At 36.1% G+C, this 21,465-nt stretch overlaps 2 pseudogenes; both read left to right on the top strand.

Annotated features, from left to right (window-relative positions):
* Positions 1 to 691: 691 nt before the first annotated feature.
* Positions 692 to 1,212, top strand: LOC149206952 (large ribosomal subunit protein uL2 pseudogene; annotated as a pseudogene).
* Positions 1,213 to 3,266: 2,054 nt separating this feature from the next.
* Positions 3,267 to 4,991, top strand: LOC149206953 (KH domain-containing protein At4g18375-like; annotated as a pseudogene).
* The last annotated feature ends 16,474 nt before the right edge of the window (positions 4,992 to 21,465 follow it).

The raw sequence follows: 21,465 nt of genomic DNA on the forward strand, positions 1-21,465 counted from the left end.
AGCATAATGATACTGTATTTATCGTTAGGTCAAAGAATAACCCCTCTCACTCTACCACCCATAAATGGTCTAATTATTAATCATCAATAACAATTTTTTTTATTTTATTTTTTTAAATTTTTATATTTTTTAATTAATTAATTATTATTATTATTTTGTTTTTAATTGTAATTTTAACAAATTAAAATATTTTAATTCATAATTATAATTATTAATTTTATTATTTTTATTTTTATGTAATTTGATGTAGTCAAAAAGTTTATATAACATAACATAACCTTACAACATTTCTTCTATACTAGGCTGGAGAGTGGGTGCAAAATTATTTTTTAAGTATATCATAAAAATAAAATAAAAATTGACTAATATTTTAGATAAATATACATAGTCAAAGCATAATTAATACAAAATCAACAATAAAAAAATTAACTAACAAGTTTAGGAATATTCAATTTCTACCCTTCCCCACAAATTTGAACTTCATCACCTAGTGAAGACATAATGCCTCACAAACCAATTGGTTTAAACCTCATATGTAATTATAAGATTTAGCTTGATTACATTATCATTTACAAATTCATTAAAGTTGTTTAAACCAATTAGCTAATGCAACCATATAAATTAAATGGTTGGTAGATGCTAATATAACAAGATATGAGTTAATAACATAGTGGGGTGCTCAAAGAGTGAGATGGGTCACGTTATTCATGCACAGGGTAAGGGAGTAGGTTCCGTGTTCAAATCCCACACCCATCGCAGGAAGGGACCTGCACGTTTCAGATGCCGCGACTATGGCGAGCGCAATGGCTTCATCAGGGGAATGGCACAGACGTCATACATGATCTTGGCTGTGACGCTCCTCTCTGCAAGGTGATCTTCAGGCACCCATTCCATTATAGACATCAGAAGGAGCTCATCGTAGCCATTGAAGGTATGAACCCGGGACAGTTAGTTTACAGTGGAAAGAAGACCATTTTGACTGTGGGTAACGTGCTGACCTTGAGGTCTATTCTAGAGGGAGCCATTAACTGCAGCACAGTACAGAATGTCGGTGATCAGGGTTCATTTGCTAGGGCTTCTAGAGACCACGCCATCAACGCCAGCCATACTGACATTTACCCTCGGAGCTATGCGGACAGCAGAAAGGAGCCTGCAGGAACCACAATGAGGAAACAAGCACGAAAAATAGGGTTTCTGCCAATAGAGCAATAGGAGCAACTCTGCTGGGACCAGATCTCGCCCCCTCAGCACTTTCCTCAGCTTTCCCGAAAGGAAATCTCTGGGAATACAAAGACGTGCGGCAAATCTGATGCGGATGGACAAACTTACTCTCAGATAGAACTAGAACCTGAATCGCTAGTAAGCCCTCTTCCTTTTCAAGTTTTTATAAAAACCCCTTCTAAAAGGACACATCTGTCCTGGGTACAGATCACCAAATCAGTACTGCTTTTGAAGAATAGTATCTACCAACATACTGGTTATCCTACAGGATCACAAGTTTTAATCTTTGGAGGCAGAGTACTCCAAGACTACAAAACCCTTATGGATTACAAAATCTTACCTGAGTCTACCATCACTCTCAACCTGCGGCTGAGGGGAGGCGTGGCAGACCATCACAAAACAAATCCCTCAGGTAGTGGCATAGGAAGCAGCACAGCAAAAATCCCAGAAACACATCAAAAGCAAAAAAGTGCAGGGTTATCCTTCAAAGACATTCTTGAAGGAAATAAACCAGCTACAAACTCAACAAAACAAGCTGGCACAGCACCCACCCCATACATTGTGGAACAACTGAGTTACACCCCAGAAATAAATATGGATATACCAGAAACAGACGAGTACTGTTCTACATTCGAAAAACAAGCATTAATCTGCAGATTCAACTGTTTCTGGCCCAAGTCTATGGACCTTTTCCTTTGGGTTTTTAGAACCTGGACCGATACATGTGACATTCATCTCTGTTCCAAAGGTTTCTTCATTGTAAAATTTCATACAGCAGAGGAAAGGGACATCATTATGAGGGAAGGACCATGGTTCATGGGATCCACGGGTCTCTTCATGACTCCATGGTTCCCAGAATTTGATCCAAATACAATGGTTGTATCTCGGATGCCAGTCTGGGTTCGTCTTCACAACCTACCACTACACTTCTGGAGCCCTCAAGTCCTGTCTATTATAGGCAACACCATTGGGTGATTCATTAAAATGGACACAGAAAGAATGGAGGAAGGAATTTACACATTTGCACGCATGTGTGTGGAAGTAGATCTTAGCAAAGGGCTGCCAGACCAAATACAACTCAACTATAAATAGAAAAGTTGGACACATATACTAGATTATGAAAATACTGCATTCAGATTCAGAATTTGTCGCCAAACAGGGCATATTCAAAACACATGCCCAGAAGCCAAAAAAGATACGCGTAGGAAGAAGAAAGTAGGAAAACAACCCAAGGGATGGCAATTCCCTCCACTAGACCCTGAAGATGTCCCTGTTGAGGAGGAAGAAACAAAAAAGGAACACCACATTCCCCAAGAGAACAATCAGATCTACATTACATGATCTGATGGACTCTTTGCCGGAGAAGATACCAGATACAATGGACACCAGTGGAGCCAAAAGACAACATTCTTCAGACAACGATAATCCTCGCCCTGTGGAAGACACCTCACTCGTACTATTTTCATCCTTGCCGACTCAAGGGGAGTGGCGAAAGGTTGAGAAGAAAAAAGAGAGAAAAGCATAATTTTCTCCGCAATTGTACATTATTTCCGATTAATTTCTTTATGGTCTTTTCTTTGAACATCATTTTTTGACCTGCTAATGGATATGTGCTTCAGCATCTACAAAATGTAATTTTTTTTTATTAATAAAATTACGATTTTTCCTAGGGGAACAAAAAACAAGATATGAGTTAAACATGTATAAATTTAGAAATGCATATAAGAAGGTTCTTAACTATGGAGATTTTTAAGCTATAAGTAGACTTTGTTGCAATATTATGACTCAATATTATAACTTACTAATACCATATGTCCAAACAACTATAACCTATATTCATATCACATTTTCTTAATTCCCTTTTAGTAACCCATACCTGAAATCTTCTCTCCTATATTAAGTCAAACTATTATTTTCCTAGTAGGAATATTGATATAAGAACATGAAAATATGATATAAATATTGATATAAGAACATGAAAATATGATAATATTATTGAAGTGGTACCGGTTGAACAAGTTGTAGGCCTTAATAAGCCCTAACGCATGTCATATAAAAGGGAGCAATCCAGTGGCCTGGAAGGGAGGATGTGGGAGACTCAAGAAGAGAGTAGGATTCAAGTACACGAACTTTTTCTCGTGGCTCAGCGTTCTTCCTTAAAAGAGGGAGAGTTTTTATTTGTGAAAGTGAAAGGATTGCCCGCAATGGACGGGTTTTACTCTGCCACTGGAAAGCGAGCACGCATGGAAAATGAGCTTCGAGAGAACAATGACTCTGGAAATAAGAGGCGGAACTCTGGCACTGGTAGAGAGCGAACTCTGCCTGGCGCTGACAGTACTGTGTATCGCATACTATGCCCTGTTAATGTGGTAGGAAGTGTTATAGGAAAGGCGGGTAAAGTTATAAAATCTGTGAGTTGGCGCTGACAGTACTGTGTATCGCATACTATGCCCTGTTAATGTGGTAGGAAGTGTTATAGGAAAGGCGGGTAAAGTTATAAAGTCTGTGAGTCGAGAGACGCTTTCGAAGATCAAAGTTATGGATGCTGTTCCAGGCGTTGATGATCGCGTGATAGTAATCTTCAGTTCCCCGTGAGGCAACGACAAGGAGAAGGATTGCAATGAGAATGAAGTTGAAGTTGAACCTGTGTGTCCTGCTCAGGATGCTCTTCTTAGAGTGCATTCTGTTATTGTTCAACAATCTTCTGGCAGAGATAATGATGACGCCAATAATCTGCTCTGCTGGCTGCTAACAGCCAGATTGGAGGTTTGATTGGAAAAGGTGGAAATAACATTCAAAAGTTGAGGAGGGAATGCGGGGCACAAATTCAGATACGGCCAAAAGATGAGTTGCCAGGCTGTGCTTTTAGTTTTGGTGAAGTCGTCATATCTGGAGATGCAACCGCGCACTGTATGCAGTTTCAGCTTTTCTGTATAAACACCCACCTAAGGAGCAAATTCCTTGGACTGATATTTTATCTGCAACGAACCCAGCTTCACTCCTTCCTTCTGGTGTGCCTGCATTATTTACTCCGCCAAATCATGTTCCGCAACGAGATTCACTGTTTGCTCATCACAGTTCAGGTGCTCCAAGAGTAAATGGTACTTATGCCTCCGGCCATTTACCAGCACTGGGAGGATATGGAAGTGAAGCTCGAAATTCAATATGGCCTCTTAGTTATAACCCTGCTCTTGCCATTGCTCCAAAATCTGGGAATTCTGCTGTTGAGAAAAGTCAAATAGTATTCGAATAGTATGCCCAAATGATAGAATTGGAGGTGTGATTGGTAAGGGCGGCAATATCATCAAACGCATGAGGAAAGATACAGGTGCGAGTATTAAGGTTGAAGACGCACAATCAGATTCAGATGAACGTGTAATTGTGGTTTCTTCAACAGAGTTGGCTAATGATGGTGTTTCACCTACGCTTGAGGCAGTCCTCCAATTGCAAGGAAAGACAATGACAATGATGGAGGTGGCATTTGTACAAGGCTTCTTGTTCTGTCAAAGCACATTGGTTGCCTTCTTGGTAAAGGTGGCAACATCATCAGCGAGATGCGGAAGCACACTGCAGCAAATATTCGCATATTTCGCAAAGAGTGACCAAAATGTGCCTCCCAAAATGAGGAGCTCGTTCAGGTTTATGGAGACCCCAGTGTTGCTAGAGATTTACTCATCCAAATTACAAAAAGACTTGGGCAAAATATTTTCAAAGATATGGATGGTGCTACCAACTGCCACACCCACCCACACAGTGCGTCCTTTGTCTAGTCTATATGTGCCCAGTGCGATCCCTCTTTCATCATCAAATTATTGCACTAGGCAATATGATTTAGGATTTCCAAGGTAGATCAGGTGCTCCATTATAAAATGTTTCTTATTTTTTTTAATTAATATACTATATGATTATCAAATTTGAGTTTGCTTAATTTACTTCATTTAAATTCATTAGGTTAATGAAATAAATTAAGGAAATTCATGATATGTTTTTTTCTTTTTTATATATTAACATTTCAATTATATTTGCCTAATATAAAATAAAACTAGTATGTAATAATTATATGTTGTGAAGAAAAAATTTAATTTGTAACCCTACATTATAACAAAGAAGATCAAATCATTCAATAAAATAATTAAAGGGATTAAGAGGATTTAGATGGCAAGTATTGGTCCATGTTTTGAGGATTCTACTCATGATCTATGTGCTAAGGGCAAGTGCTAGTCCATGTCCACACATTGATATACATGCTTGTGAAAAATATTTGTCCATGTCCATGCATTAATCATTAATCTACATTCTCCCATCAAATGTTGCTCCATGTCCATGCATTAATCTACATTCTGCCATCAAATGTTGCTCCATGTCCATGTATTATTGGGGAAAAAGAAACTTGACATCACTATATACTAATAAAGCGCCATGTTTAGTGAAAACTGGAAAGACGAGAAAATTGTAGCTAAATACTTCGTGGAAGAGGAAATTATAGAAGATAAAACCATTGAAGATAATGTTGATTTGCAAGTTGTAGAAAATAGAGGCCCATCAGAAGTGGAGATTATGATGCATTTCTTGGATATGGAAGAAGGTGATATCATTTACACCATGTTTGGACGAAGGACCATTGTGAAGAAGATTCCCACATAAACCAAGGTGAAACTTTGCCTAAGTATGGTGAGATTTGACTTCATAAAAAGCATCTTGGTTACTAAAGTGAAAAAAAATGAAGGTGGATATTTGGACTTACATACAAAGGAGTTTGGTTATTGAGGGGAACATAAATTTGGAGGTGAATGTTACAAAGGAAAGTGGGTTGGCACTTCATGCACTTGAAAAATTATCCCTAGTGGATTGGGAGAGTTTGGGAGTGATTGATGGAAACGAATATTACTCTTTCTTATTCATTCTATAAATAGCTTAGGGATGTTTACTAATGTGGTTGATATACACCGATCGATGTCATTTCTATACACTAATTGATGTATAAAAGCTGGAAAATTCCACCGATCAACGTATATCAACCACATAAATGTGGTTGTGATAGTTACAACCACATCCAACCATAAAGACCTTGGTTGACCATATTCGACCATTCTAACTATCGTTGACAACAATTGACCATTATGAGTCCGTAGAGCATGGAACGTTCTAATTTAACTATGGTTGACCAATGATGACCATGCTTGGTCATGGTTGACCATGGTTGAGCTACCAAAATGTGCTTCTTGAAATAAAGAGCTTGTTCAAACTCGAGTGCCCAATGTTGCAAGATATGTACCCATCCAAGCTACAAGACAACTCAGGGAAAATATTTTCAAGGAGAATGATGGCGCATGGAACGTTCTAATTTAACTATGGTTGACCAATGATGACCATGCTTGGTCATGGTTGACCATGGTTGAGCTACCAAAATGTGCTTCTTGAAATAAAGAGCTTGTTCAGATTGGAGTGCCCAATGTTGCAAGATATGTACCCATCCAAGCTACAAGACAACTCAGGGAAAATATTTTCAAGGAGAAGGATGGCACGAGAAACAATGACATTGTACTTCCTTTATCTAATATCCCTAGTGCAATTTCTATTTCATCAAACTAAGGCACAACCCAATATGATTTAGAATTTCCAAGACGAAATTTTTAGATCTAGTGCTCTACTGTAAAATGTTTCTTAAATTTCTCCATTTGACAAATAATAGACTTTTTTTTATTTCATTATATCCATCTATAGAAATATAAATACATGTTATATTATATAAATATATAAATATAAATACATGTTTGTTATATATATATATATATATATATATATATATAGCAGTTGTCTATAATGAGACTTTTTGGAAGCCTTTCTGGTGGGTTTTTCCGGTCAAAATCCAGCAGCAATTTATTGGAATCGCAAGTTTGATAGCTAGTTTTTGCATAATCAAGGCATCCCAGGGGTTTTTCAGGGTGCTGAATCCAAATATTCAGTTAAAAAACCATTTTAACTACAACAAATCAAGATTTAACCTCAATTTCTTCCGCCGGATTCCATCACCGGAATCTCCAAAAAATCGCATTATAGACAACTCCTATATATATATATATATAGATAAATAGATATATATAACCTAATTTATTTGAATCAAATTAATTATATTTAAAAATAAATAAATTAATTATACATAGAATTTGAAATCTAATTTTATATTTATAACTAAAAAAATTGTAAAATGGTTTATTTTTTATAATTCAATAATTATAATAACTTTCTCTCAATGAAAGAATTTCATAAGTTAAAATAAATTTCTTCTCTTTCAATGAGCTTATTATACATACAAATTGGTTTTTGAATATTTAATTATCAAAATTGTATTTTATAAATAATTAAAAAAATCATTCTCAAAACATAATAACTTTCCGTTGATGAAAGAATTTTATTAGTTAAAAGAAATTTATTCCCTTTCAATAAGGTTATTATAATACTAATTGGCTTTTGATTACGTAATTATGTTTTTTTTCCAATTTTATTTAATATGGAATTATTTAAAAAGTACACAATTTTATATATAACTTTCTTTAATATGCAATAGAATTAGCTAGTTGATAGTTGATGATCCTAATTGTGCATCGAAACTTTCTAAACTTTCAAGTGCATGTGCAGGTGTGCAGGTGATTTTTGTAGATTTCATGGTTGAGCAAAGGACCTTTATGAAGATTTCAATAGAAACCAAGGCAATTATTTCTTAAGTACGGTGACATTTAACTTCATAGGAAGGAGTTTGGTTGTTGAGTTGAACAAAATTTTAGAGACAAAGATTAAGGGAAAATGGATTGGCACTTCATGTGCTCGAAAAATTATCCCCAATGTATTGGGATAATACCAATGGATCTAAATAATTTATGGAGAGTGAAAAATTGGATGCAAATGTTTAAATTTTATTAACTGGACATTATCAGAAGTGACTCATGGCACAATGTATCTAAACATGGAGGAATTTTAAAAAACATAGGGAGAATGATGTGGAGCATCCATCAAACCCTCTATGTGACCTAAAAATTCAACTCATGATCTCTTCTCATCATTTGTAGTTTTACTAGAAATGCTCCTTATTTCCTTTTCTAATTTCAAATTTTATTGCATTATTTCAAACAATATGTTTGTTCTATCTCTTTCAAAAAAGTAAAATAATGGAAGATGGTAATACACTTGCAAAATCTTATATTAACACATTAGCTATAGGTCTACAATAAATAGTAATCACTATTGATTTCTGACATCTCCATGAAACTCAACTATAGAAAAGATCATTTTTTAAACAAGAAATTTTAACAGATCTTTGACACACCACTTATATATCAATTCCATAGATATGACCTCTCTCTCTATTCAATTACCCACTTAGAAAAAATATCCACATATGAATAAAATGGTTTATAAATATATTTTTATATAATCGACATTTACATCAATAACCTCTTTGAAGTTGAAAATGGGTAATGACTCTAACTTTTACGTAATATATATATTTAAAAGTATGGGTACCAATGCAACAATCTAAAGTAGTCAGATTAACTAAGTTTTGCATGTATATATCATCCTTCCTTTAATGTACTACTCAACCTATTCATTTATTAGGCACCCTTAATACTTTGCTATATAGTTTTATTATTTTCCTTTGTTAATGTAATAAATGGATCTTAGTACATAGTTCTGGTTCACCGCACTATATAATGCATATGTGATTTTATTAATCATTTTTATTAATTGGCCTTTTTTACCACCATACATACATATGTTACCTATATGACACTGGCGTTTGCAATTATGTATTGAATTTCGAATTCTCTAGAGTTTCAAACATTTCCTTCATTGGTAACTTTGAGGGTAACAACATAGACATTAATTATACAATTACAGAACTTTTAATCTTGATCATACATCTATCATCTTGAAAATTGAATTTTCATCCTTCCTCCTCCTCAGTTCTAGGGTAACCACCTCAGGGGTTGCCTTGGGTTTAGTTCATTGTAACATATGTGTTTGAAGAAAAACCAGTGCTCTTCTTATGTTCATGTTAGGGTTTCTTGATTATGCCTTATAATGGAAAAAAACCACGGTGACTATACTATTGTATCCGGCTGCCCCAAGTTCATAGTTTTCAGAGTTTGTCCCCCTCAAAGGTTCTTCACAAATGTAACTTATTTTGTTGCTCATAAAGTTCTTCTCTTACTTTTATTTCTTTCAACTATTTACCTTGTAAATCCATATCTAATTGGTTTGATTTTAGTGATTAATAGGTCATGCCAATCATATGAAGAGAATTCCTCTGGGGTGGATTCTTCTCAAACATTGTATCCCAACAATCATGTCTCACTCTAGGTTGTGGTTAACTTCTTCTAGGTTTCTCTTTATTTTTATTTGATGGTTATAAGGTTGAGAATTTTTGTTACATTTCACCGCAAGGGGTATTTTTAATAAATAGGTGGTTTCCCAGTGTGGTAGGCTTGAAATAAACGATGAGGAAAGGGGCTATGCACCACAATAGGGAATCTAAATTCTATAGGCACCAGGGTTTTTACTCATGAATTCTATTATTTTTTCCATGATTTTATTATCGATAATTCCCATTCTTCTTGGGGTTTCTTCAATTGACTAATTTCATCTTAGTTCCATGTTGCGACTTAACACAATGTGTAAGAGTTCATTCTTACTTGGTTTACTTCTTGTCGGCGAGAGATTTTCCAATTTTCCTAGGTTTTTAATTTTTCACATTCCTTGTCTTTCCACATCTACACTTGTTTATGGACAAGTGTTTATTTCTAAATTTAAAAGGTGATCTGAAATTTTCTCTGAATTGCTACTATTGATCGTAAAGTTCTAACCCTTAAGGTTTGACCCTCGATTATCCTTTGGGTTATTAGGGGCTTGCAACCTGAATTAGCCATGACATTTGACTACAATATTTTTAAAAGGATTGGGTGCTTTTTAGTGGTTGTTGTCTTTAATTCTTAAGTTGTCTCTTTTGACATGCTGTAGCTTTCCATGGACTATTAAAAAACTCTTTCGATTATAATGTAGTCTCTTTAAATGGTTGGTGGTGTTCTGTACAATTGTTATTTTTTCTTCAAGCCAATTTCTTGTTCTATTTATCTGCTCTTAATTAAAACATATTCCGATGAGGCATTAGTTACTCAAGAAGTTGTTAAATTTCTTTATATCTATATGTACCAAATTTTGTTTCTCTATTTTTGGCAAGGAAAATTATTTTCACTAGTATGACTCAATAACTCAGTGGTTAATGGGTTATCTTTTTTCTACTATAAATATAAAGGAAGCAGAGAACCTTACTAGTCTATGTCTACTTCCTCGAAATTTTCTGGGAAGAAAACATTTTTTTTATGCTTTCTCAATCTCTTGTGGGTGTATGGCACACCATCCAAATCATTGTTAACTATAAAGAGTTATATTGATTTTTTCTCATGTGAATGAATTACAAAAACATAAATTATAGCTTTTTGTTTTCTATTGATTGATGTAGGGCTTCAACACATTATTCCTCTTTTGTTTGACGCTATTCAAACCCTACAAGGAATACAACACTCTTGTTTTCCTTTGGTTTGGCTGTGGTAATCAAAAAATGATGATGTACATTGTTATTCATGTCTAAAAATGTGGTTGTAGTTTCTCTTACCTCTGAAAATCGGTATGTTGTTTTGGGTAATGACCCACATAATTACTGTGTTTATTTTTTAGTCACACTGATGTAACATGATATTAAAATAAGGAAAAGTATCCTTTATTTTATTTTATAAAGGATACTTTCTATTGTATATTAGTAAGAAATACATCATTTTTCTTTCTTTTTTTTATAATTTTTTTTTAAACAGTGGGCAAGGGTAACATTTTATGGCTTTTTCTAACCCTACTATTGTAGCTTTAAGGATTGATGCTAAGGAGGCTCCTGCTATTGTAGCATCTAACCCAATATCTTGTTAATATTACCATGCTATGGCAAGATGATGAAGAAAGAGATGAAGGATGGAAACATGCTGAAAGACACTCTTGTCGCTAAACATGCAAGTTTATCAATCAAAATAAATTAAAGGGACATCAATTTGCAATCACAACTCAAGACTTAAGATCATTGAAGATTATTTATCACCAAGTCACACGGAGATGAAAGGAATATCATACTCAAGCAGACACTTAGCACATAGAATCATCAGTGGCTTGACACTACCACATCATCAAGCAGTCCATGTCAGTAGTGTCATGTCATGTCATGCCATGAGTTGTCATGTGCCACATCGTAATTGTGGATCATGTAAATGGTATTCAAAATGTATTTTAAAGTGGAATTCCAAAGGAAACACGTGGAATATAGAGAGATGTAATTTGAAAAGTCATAGGAAGTCAAAAAATCACGAGGGTAGTAAAAGAGTCACAAGGAGGAGGAAGCATCACCCCTTGGTTATATATACTCCCTAATTGTGTGAGCAAAGGAATTTTCTCCACAGCTCCTCTTGCAAGGCATCAGAGAAATAAGCTAGTTCTTTTGTGGAGCAAGTGTGGCTCCAACACTCCACTATTGGAGATAGTGGTGTTCATTGTATACATGTGTCTTGGAACTTTTACTTAAGATGAATGTTTGTAAGATTATTCAGCAAATGTTTGTAATTCATGTTTTCTTTATTTTGTGCTAAAGTAGTTGAACTATTTCGGTTATTCTGGTACTTAGCATATTGAGAATGTGTTCTAATTGCTATTATCATTGTCGCATTTTCATGAACTACTCCATTGGATATTAGACAAATCTTTCTCATTATATTGGTTTCAATAAACATCGCATCTTTGTGGACTATTCTGCTTGATTTTGTATGAACCCTTTTTGTTAATGTGTGTCTCTACTGGGGTGGTACTACTACCTCTCTCTTAGAGGCTCACTTTTCCTCCCCTCTGTAGTGAAATAAATTTGACACACATATTATCGAACACTCACCAAACACACCCCCTTTCGTTTAGAAGGTACCACACATTCCTCTCTCTTGATGACAGTTAGAGCCAAGGAAAATCTATGAGAATACATGGAAAGTGGGCTAATATTCTAGGTGGGGCTCCTACTCCAAACGGTGTGAGGTATAATTGGGGCTTCACATCGGGGAGACCCCTTGGTTGAAAGATTTCCAACACTATGAACAGAAGGTATTAGAGAGAATCATTAATAAAATTTTGTTATTTATGGCGATCATTAGAAATTTTCACCATACTACTTACATGGTGTAATAAAGGTGGAGTCTAATAATTTGACAACATGGTTCTTGAAATTCGTGATCAAAACTGATTTTTCCACATCTTTGTGATCCATGTGAATATTACGTGATTTTTCGGAACTAGTGGATACGAATGGTGGGGATTTTTTGGTTGCCCATCCAAAGATGGAAAGGTGTTTTTCCCAAAAACTAACCTAAGTTTCGCTTAGTTTTCTCTTCCTTTGTTGTGCTTGCTAATGTAACTGTGTCGGGAGTGGAGAGGGATGATAGGAGGAATTTTGGTATATAGGTAGCTGTATTTTCACCCTTGACCCAGTGGTCTCGCCATCTCTCCTTTCATCTATACTTGACTTCGATAGATTATTGACTAAGTAATTTCGATTATTTATTAGTCATATTTTTTCATATCTCAATGTTCGCAACTATTTTCCAATGCTTAACTTCCTCTAACATTTACTAGGAACACTCTTGTTGGTAGTGTTAAGTATTTTCATGAGTGATTTGAGCCATTTTCTATTGTGAATTCTACTTTTTTGTTCATCAATTTTTAATCTCATTGCTTTTTTAACTGTAACCATTTGACTTCATTTTCCCCCTTTACTGTGCTTGGAATAATTGAAGCGGTCCATGCATGCATCCTTTATCAGCAGTAGGTGTACCTTCGGCATCGTTCTTCCTTGAAATATATTATCCCCTACAATGTCCCAGGTTGAGGAGGAGATCGAAAGAGGTAACTTCAAACCACTTGCAGTTCAACAGCCAACCTTGCTAAACCAGAGAGGGATCTTTCTAAGGATTTCACAGTCAATGACTGGAAGAGAAATAGATTTTAGGCTAGATATAATAGTTTGAGTTGAGTTTTTGAAAATTTAGGGTTTTTAGGTTGTTGGACCAAGGATGAGAAAGATAAATTAGGTTAAGGTCTCAAAGGTTTGCATTAGTAGGCATAAAGAGGAGCAAGATAACAATGTCTTGTGATGTATTTAAGATTTTGGTCAATGTAGTGTAGGGTCTGAAAGCTTAGAAAATCATAATGAGCATGTATTACCATGAATTCATTAATCTAGAAGAAGAAATACACAAACATGATTTTCCACATAAACAAAGCTTTGAATATAAAGAATTATGCCTATATAACTGCAAGGAAAATCACTGAGGAAATCAAAACATGTTAAGAGAGATGAATTCATTCATAAGAAACTGACATAGAAATAAAACAACACCACAAACTCACTGCACAAGTATTCCTGAAAAATAGTTGCAACTACTCCTTGATTAATTGTGTGAAAGCATAAGATACAAGTCCTCTCCTCTGAAGTCAAACCCTTCTCTCCGAATGAGAAATGATACACATAGACTCAAACAAACAGTTTCCCCACCTTCAGGGGTCGAATCCCTAAGTATTGGAACAATTTCCAAGAATCTCTCAACCAACAAGTGAGAGTGAGAAGGTCAAAAACAAACTCTTCTCTTAGACTTTGATTTGAGTTTTATTTCATTTATGAGGCCTAATTAACCATAAAAACAATATATCATGCCTATTTATTCAATATTACATCATATAGACATCGAACTACTGAAGTTACATCATGAAGTTAACTTTGACCAAGTCAAACAAGAAAACTGAGAAATTACACACTGGAATTTTTAATTGAAAACTCAAAAAATTGGAGAAGTGCAGCACCACATTTGAGGACACTTTTAGGTTCCTTTCTGAAGTCAAATTTGAATTCCATGAGAACAATCAAATAGCCTTGCCTGTCTCATTTGTAGAACATCTTGAATTTTTGAAAATGACCCGTGGGAATGCCTTCAAAAATTGATTCTCCCAAGGTGTCTTCAAATGCACATCGCTTGTCAAAAAGACGGGCAGAATGTTGATTTTTGACCCCATTTTCTCAAAATTTATGCCCTTCCTGAGGAATCTGATGAAATGGGTTTAAGATGAGGCCACCAGATTTCCAAAAATGTAAGCCACTTGTCATTTGTAGCCCTAAGGAAAAAGCGCAGCACCAAGGTTCTGTGTTTCTGTGACTAGTGCAATTTCTGAGTTTTGCGCCAAAATTCACCAAAAACCAAAAATGCATAGAAAACTCCCAAAATTGGTCCAAAAGTGAAAAATTAGGTATGTTATGATCTAATGGATGCTTCAATAAGCATCTCCAAGCTATCCCTCTCATCTTTTTCTTTTAGGGTTTCCTGTAAATTGTTTTTCATTTGCTTGAGCTTGATGTTGCAAATCATGTTTCTGGTTTGGTAGTGGTGGGCCATGTACGTCAATAGCTGGTTGTCTCTATTAGCCTTTTCAAGGAGCTTATCTAGATAGCCATTGAATTTACCTAAAAAATACTTTTTGTCTTCACTAATTTCCAAAGCAATTATGTCTTCAATTTCCAAGTCTTCATCCAGTAGGTTTTCTTCTTTTTCTTTCTTCAATGCCCTTTCGAGACCCTTTGTTCTTGGCTTCTTCTTTCCAACCTACTTTTCCTATTCATCATGTTGATCATGCTCTAAGACTAATTTACCTTTGTCTCCTTGCTACAACATCTTGGATTTCTCTTTCTCCATGATTAGATGTTTGGCCTTGAGCTGACTATTTTCTTGCTCAAGGAAGGAAATGATGAATAATGATATTGCCAAATTGTCCATGAGCTATCTAATTTTGGAATCCTTCTCCTTGATAACTTGTTGCAAGTTTCAGGGTTCATCCGCTCCTTCCAAGTCAAATAGTTCAAAATCATGATCAATTAGCTCCTCATCCCGTAAATGTGATCTCTTTTGTGCTAATGTAGAAGGCTTGGCCCTTTTATCCACTTGAGAAGTAAACACAAGCCTTTTTCCTCTCTAATATATTTTAGACACTGTTGGGTCCCTATAATACTAGTGATTACCCCATTACTATTGTAGTTATACCCCTTATTTATATTGTTGTGCCCCTATTACCCCCATATTGTTATTTATGTGCCCCATAGAATCCCTCTATTGTTATTTTTGTGGCTTTATATTATTATTGTTAGGTCGGCTGGATTATATTGTGACTCCTTAGACTCCTATATATAGAAAGGAGGTTTTGTCATTTGTATCATCCAAGAATTGTTCATTTATGTAATGTAAAGGAGGTTTCCCCCTCGAAGAGGCTGAATTCTAAGGCGTTGATCTTTCTTTTCTATCTTTTCTTGAGTTGGTTTCATAACATTTGGTATCAGAGCTTTGGATTCTAGGGTTTCGCTGCTCCAAACAGGTCATCGTGGCATTTTCGCTATAACTTTTTTTCTGTGACGTTTCAGAAGTCGCAAAAAAAACCCATTTGAGAAGAAATCACGCTGAACCTTGGGTCCAAATTTCAGAGCTTTTTGCGTGATATTTGCGGAGATATGATCTGAGGAAGTTGGTCTTTTTGCAGACTCCTGAATTACATTCAAAACAGGTGACCTGGGGAAAATCGTCATAACTTTCTCTCTGGGGATCGGATTGAAATTTCGTAAGAAGGTACAGAAAGAGGATGGACTGTAGTTTCTTGTATATTTTTTTCAGAACCAAAGGTCGAAAATTGTACACGTGGCACTTCATACAAGTTTACTCTACTGAAAGTCTATAATCAAGTCATCTTGGGAGATTGTGCATAACTCTTTCTTGGAGAATCCAATTTGGATCAGACTTGTGGCATTGGAAAGAGGACACAGAGAGCTACTACAGGTCACAATTTCAGAACTAGATGATTGGAAAGTACAGAGATACATCAGAGGCAATATCAAGCTCCTACAAAGTGAAAAAAGGTGTGTAGATTTTTTTAAATTTTTGCTTAAGCTTGGTTTGAAAATTTATTTTGAAGGAATTCAAAGGGCATAGTAGAGCATTATTATCGGTAACTGATGCCCCGAGGAAAGAAAATGCAAACACCTAGTAAGGAACCTGAAAGCTCTAGCATGACTCATGAAGAAGAGGAAGAAATGCTACATGATATATCAAAATTACAAGACCAAGTGCAACAAATGTCCCTTGCACAAAAAGGAACAGAATCTACGATGGATGGTTTAAAGAAAGATGTAGAAGCTAAGATGGATGGTTTAAAGAAAGGTGTAGAAGCTAAGATGGATGTTTAAAGAAAGGCGTAGAAGCTAAGATGGATGGCAAGGAAGCTAAGGTGAATGGCATGGACGCTAAAATTGATGGCATGGATGATAAGATGGAAGAATTGAAGATAAATATGAATAAGTTGCTACAAGAAATGGTCACTAAGGGTGAAAGAGTACTAAAGGAAACTCATGATGAGAACAAAAGAAATGTTAATCATGATTCCATAGACTCTAATGTTGGATCGAAGACTCACCATGTTCCAAAAATCGATATGAGGAAGTTTGATGGCAAGGATCCCGCCACATGGATATTACAGATGGAGCAATTCTTCGATCTCAATAATGTGCAAAACACACAAAAGGTACGTATGGCAACTTTATATTTGGAACCAAATCAGTTTGTATGGTATCAATGGCTTTGTTCTCGTAAACAATTTATCACTTGGGCAATTTTTACGGAAGAATTGATAGCACATTATGAGGATACAAAAAGCAACACTTTTTTTAGCCAATTGATAAGTCTCAAACAAAAGGGTTCAATAATGGAGCACATTGAGGAGTTCCAAAAATTGAACATAAGGGTAAAAGATATTCCAGAGGAGCATAGGATTGATGTGTTCATAGGGTCTTTAAAGGATAATATCCAACATGATGTGTGCCTTTGGGAACCTGATTCATTAGAGAAGGCATTCAGGTTAGCAAGAAAAATGGAAAGCAAAATTATGGCAACTAGGAAGCATACCATTCACAACTATAAAGACGGAAGTGTTGTTGCCCATAGTCTTCCACAACCTACAAGGTTGACACCACAACAATTGGAAGAAAAAAGAGCAAAAGGGCTTTGTTACAATTGTGATAGCAAATACACAAAAGGTCATAAGTGTGCTGAGAAGAAATTATTCTACATAGATTGTGAAGAGGAAGAAGAAAAGGAGCAAGAAAGGTCAAAAGAAGAGGATATATTCCAGGAACAAAGCCTAGATGAAGAACAAATAAATCCGACCATATCTTGTAATGCATTGGCGGGAATTACCACTCCTCAAACCATCAAGATAGAAGGACAAATCAAGAAGAAAAAGGTAATAGTGTTGATTGATTCAGGAAGCACCCACAATTTTATTCATTGTAGGGTAGCAAAAGAATTGAATTGCTTCCTATATCCAGCACCAGAGTGTCAAGTGATGATTGCAAATGGAGGAACAATAAATTGTTCTGGAAAGTGCCATAATATCAAGCTATCCATGGGAGAATATGTATTGACTAGCCCAATGCTTTCCATTCCAATGGGAGGTGCTGATGTTGTACTAGGAGTCCAATGGCTACAATCCTTGGGTACAATAGCTTTTAATTTTCAAGAACTTTTCATGAAATTTTCTGTGGAAGGAAAGGAAGTTGAATTAAGGGGTATTGCAGGGAAACCAGGAAAGATAATCAGCTCTAATGGCATGACAAAGCTTCTAAAAAAGGAGCAAAGAGGTGTAATTGCACAATTATGTTCGCTAGATGTTTCCACATTGGAATCATCTATTTCTCCAGATCTCCAAAAAGTCCTGGACAATCATTCCAAGGTATTTGAGACTCCCAAAGGTCTCCCACCTATGCGTGATCATGATCATGCTATTCATCTGATTCCAGGAAGTGTTCCTCCAAACATCAGGCCGTACAGATATCCCTATGTCCAAAAAAGTGAAATTGAACGTATGGTTGCAGAAATGCTAGAGGCTGGTATAATTCAACCGAGTCAAAGTTCTTTCTCAGCTCCAGTAGTATTGGTGCACAAGAAGGATGGATCATGGCGCATGTGTCCAGATTATAGGGAGCTCAACAAGCTCACTATTAAAGATAAGTTCCCCATTCCTGTCATTGATGAATTACTGGATGAATTGCATGGATCAATTTACTTCACCAAGTTGGATCTTCGTTCGGGATATCATCAAATCAGAATGAAGATTGAAGACATTCCGAAAACGGCATTTAGAACTCATGAGGGTCATTATGAATTTTTGGTCATGCCTTTTGGCCTTACCAATGCACCTTCAACATTTCAAGGTTTGATGAATTCAATTTTCAAACCATTCCTTAGAAAATTTGTGTTAGTATTTTTTGATGATATACTAATCTACAGCAAGTCTTGGAAGGATCATGTTGAACATGTTGACAGGGTGCTACAACTATTGGAGGAGAAACAATTATATGCAAAAAGATCCAAATGTTTCTTTGGAGTCCAGGAGGTGGAATATTTGGGTCATATTGTATCTCATGAAGGAGTTAAGGTAGACCCTAGCAAAATTAAAGCCATTAAGGAATGGAAAATCCCCACATCCATAAAGCATCTGCGAGGATTTCTTGGGTTGACAGGGTATTATCGCAAGTTTGTTAAGAATTATGGGAGAATAGCAGCACCTCTAACAACATTATTGAAGAAAGATTCATTTTCATGGACTCCGGAAGCAACAAAGGCCTTTGAACATCTTAAAGAGGCAATGTGCCAAGCACCGGTCTTAGCTACACCGGACTTCACAAAAACCTTTATTGTGGAATGTGATGCTTCAGGAAATGGAATTGGTGCTGTTCTAATGCAAGATGAAAGACCCATTGCTTTTGAAAGTCGTCCAATCAAGGGAAAGTTTTTAAGCAAAGCTATTTATGAGAAGGAAATGTTGGCAATACTCCATGCACTTAAGAAATGGCGACCCTACCTAATGGGAAGACACTTCAAGGTAAAAACGGATCATGATAGCCTTAAATACTTTTTAGAACAAAGATTATCCTCTGAAGAGCAACAAAAGTGGGTCACAAAGATGTTGGGTTATGACTTTGAAATCATCTACAAAAAAGGGAAGCAAAATGTGGTGGCAGATGCACTCTCAAGAAAGGATGAGGATGTGGAAGCATTGTTGTGTGCCATTTCTATTATCCAACCAGATTGGATAAACGAAGCAAGGGAGGAATGGAAGAATGACGAAGAAGTGTGGGCACTTATTCGAAAGCTACAACAAGATTCCAGTACTTCTGATACATTTAGCTGGAAAAATGATTCGTTATGGTACAAAGATCGCTTATACCTCTGTAAGAATTCCCAGCTAAAACAAAAGATTCTTATGGAATTGCACACTTCTCCCTTAGGAGGGCACTCAGGATTTTTAAAAACTTACCACAGGGTTAAGAAGGAATTTTTTTGGGATGGCCTTAAATCAGATATTCAAAAGTTTGTGGCGGAATGTTTGGTTTGCCAACAAAATAAAGTTGAAACAATTAAGACACCGGGTCTATTACAACCTTTATCCATTCCAAGCCAACGTTGGGAGGAGGTTTCAATGGATTTTATCACAGGTTTACCCAAGTCTGAGGGAAAGAGTGTCATCATGGTGGTAGTTGACAGACTTACCAAGTATGCACACTTTTGTGCATTATCACATCCATTTAAAGCCAGTACAGTTTCTACTGCATTTATGGAAACAGTTCAAAAGCTACATGGAAACCCAAAGATTATTGTAAGTGACAGAGATCCCATTTTCACTGGAAATTTTTGGACAGAATTATTTTCTTGTCTTGGTACTCAGTTAGCTCATAGCTCATCTTATCATCCTCAATCTGATGGGCAAACTGAGATAGTAAACAAATGTTTGGAAGGATATCTTCGTTGCTTTGTATCTGATAAACAGACACAATGGGTCAAATGGTTGCCTCTGGCTGAATGGTGGTATAACACTTCCTTCCATACAGCAACAAAAATGACCCCATTTATGGCACTTTATGGGTATCAACCACCATCCATCACATCATATTTAAGAGAAAATTCTAAGGTTCAGGCAGTGGAACATCACATCGAACATCAACAACAAGTCCTCCAACTCTTAAAGGATAACCTCGTGTTGGCACAAAATAGAATGAAACAACAGGCAGATCAACATCGCAGTGAAAGAAGTTTTGATGTAGGTGATTGGGTATTCCTACGGCTACAACCATATAAGCAAATGTCCCTAAAGCAAGCTAAGAAGGATAATAAATTATCACCAAAGTATTATGGTCCGTACAAGGTGTTGCAAAAGATTGGTACTATGGCATACAAATTGGAGCTTCCTGCAGCTTCTCGATTGCACCCAGTTTTCCATGTTTCATGTTTAAAGAAGGTTATAGGCGACAAGCTCCCAGTTCAAACAATATTGCCAGAACTTGACGAGGAAGGAAAAATTATATTGGAACCGGAAGCAGTCACAGAAACAAGAACTCGACAGCTACGAAATCGATCAATTTCAGAGTATCTTATCAAGTGGAAGAACTTATCCGCTGAAGATTCCACATGGGAGGATGAGAATTTTATGCAGAAGTATCCAGAACTACTCAAGCGTTGAGGACAACACTTTTTTGAAGGAGAGGGGCATGTTGGGTCCCTATAATACTAGTGATTACCCCATTACTATTGTAGTTATACCCCTTATTTATATTGTTGTGCCCCTATTACCCCCATATTGTTATTTCTGTGCCCCATAGAATCCCTCTATTGTTATTTTTGTGGCTTTATATTATTATTGTTAGGTCGGCTGGATTATATTGTGACTCCTTAGACTCCTATATATAGAAAGGAGGTTTTGTCATTTGTATCATCCAAGAATTGTTCATTTATGTAATGTAAAGGAGGTTGCCCCCTCGAAGGGGCTGAATTCTAAGGCGTTGATCTTTCTTTTCTATCTTTTCTTGAGCTGGTTTCATAACAGACACCTCAGGTCTAGGTGCCTTGGGAACTTCCTCTGATTTTCTTGATGACCCTACCTCCACATGTTGTGCTAATGTGTCTTGATGATGACTTGATGTAGTTTCATGCCACTGCAAAGTTGTTTCTATGAAGGTATCTCATGCCATGTTATTTTCTACCAACTGATGGAGGGCTACAACCTTTATCAAACTGTGATGAAAAA

Source organism: Pinus tabuliformis, chromosome 1_2, assembly GCF_031772625.1.
Source record: "Pinus tabuliformis cultivar Carrire ecotype Pingquan chromosome 1_2, CPIR1, whole genome shotgun sequence".
NCBI lineage: Eukaryota > Viridiplantae > Streptophyta > Pinopsida > Pinales > Pinaceae > Pinus > Pinus tabuliformis.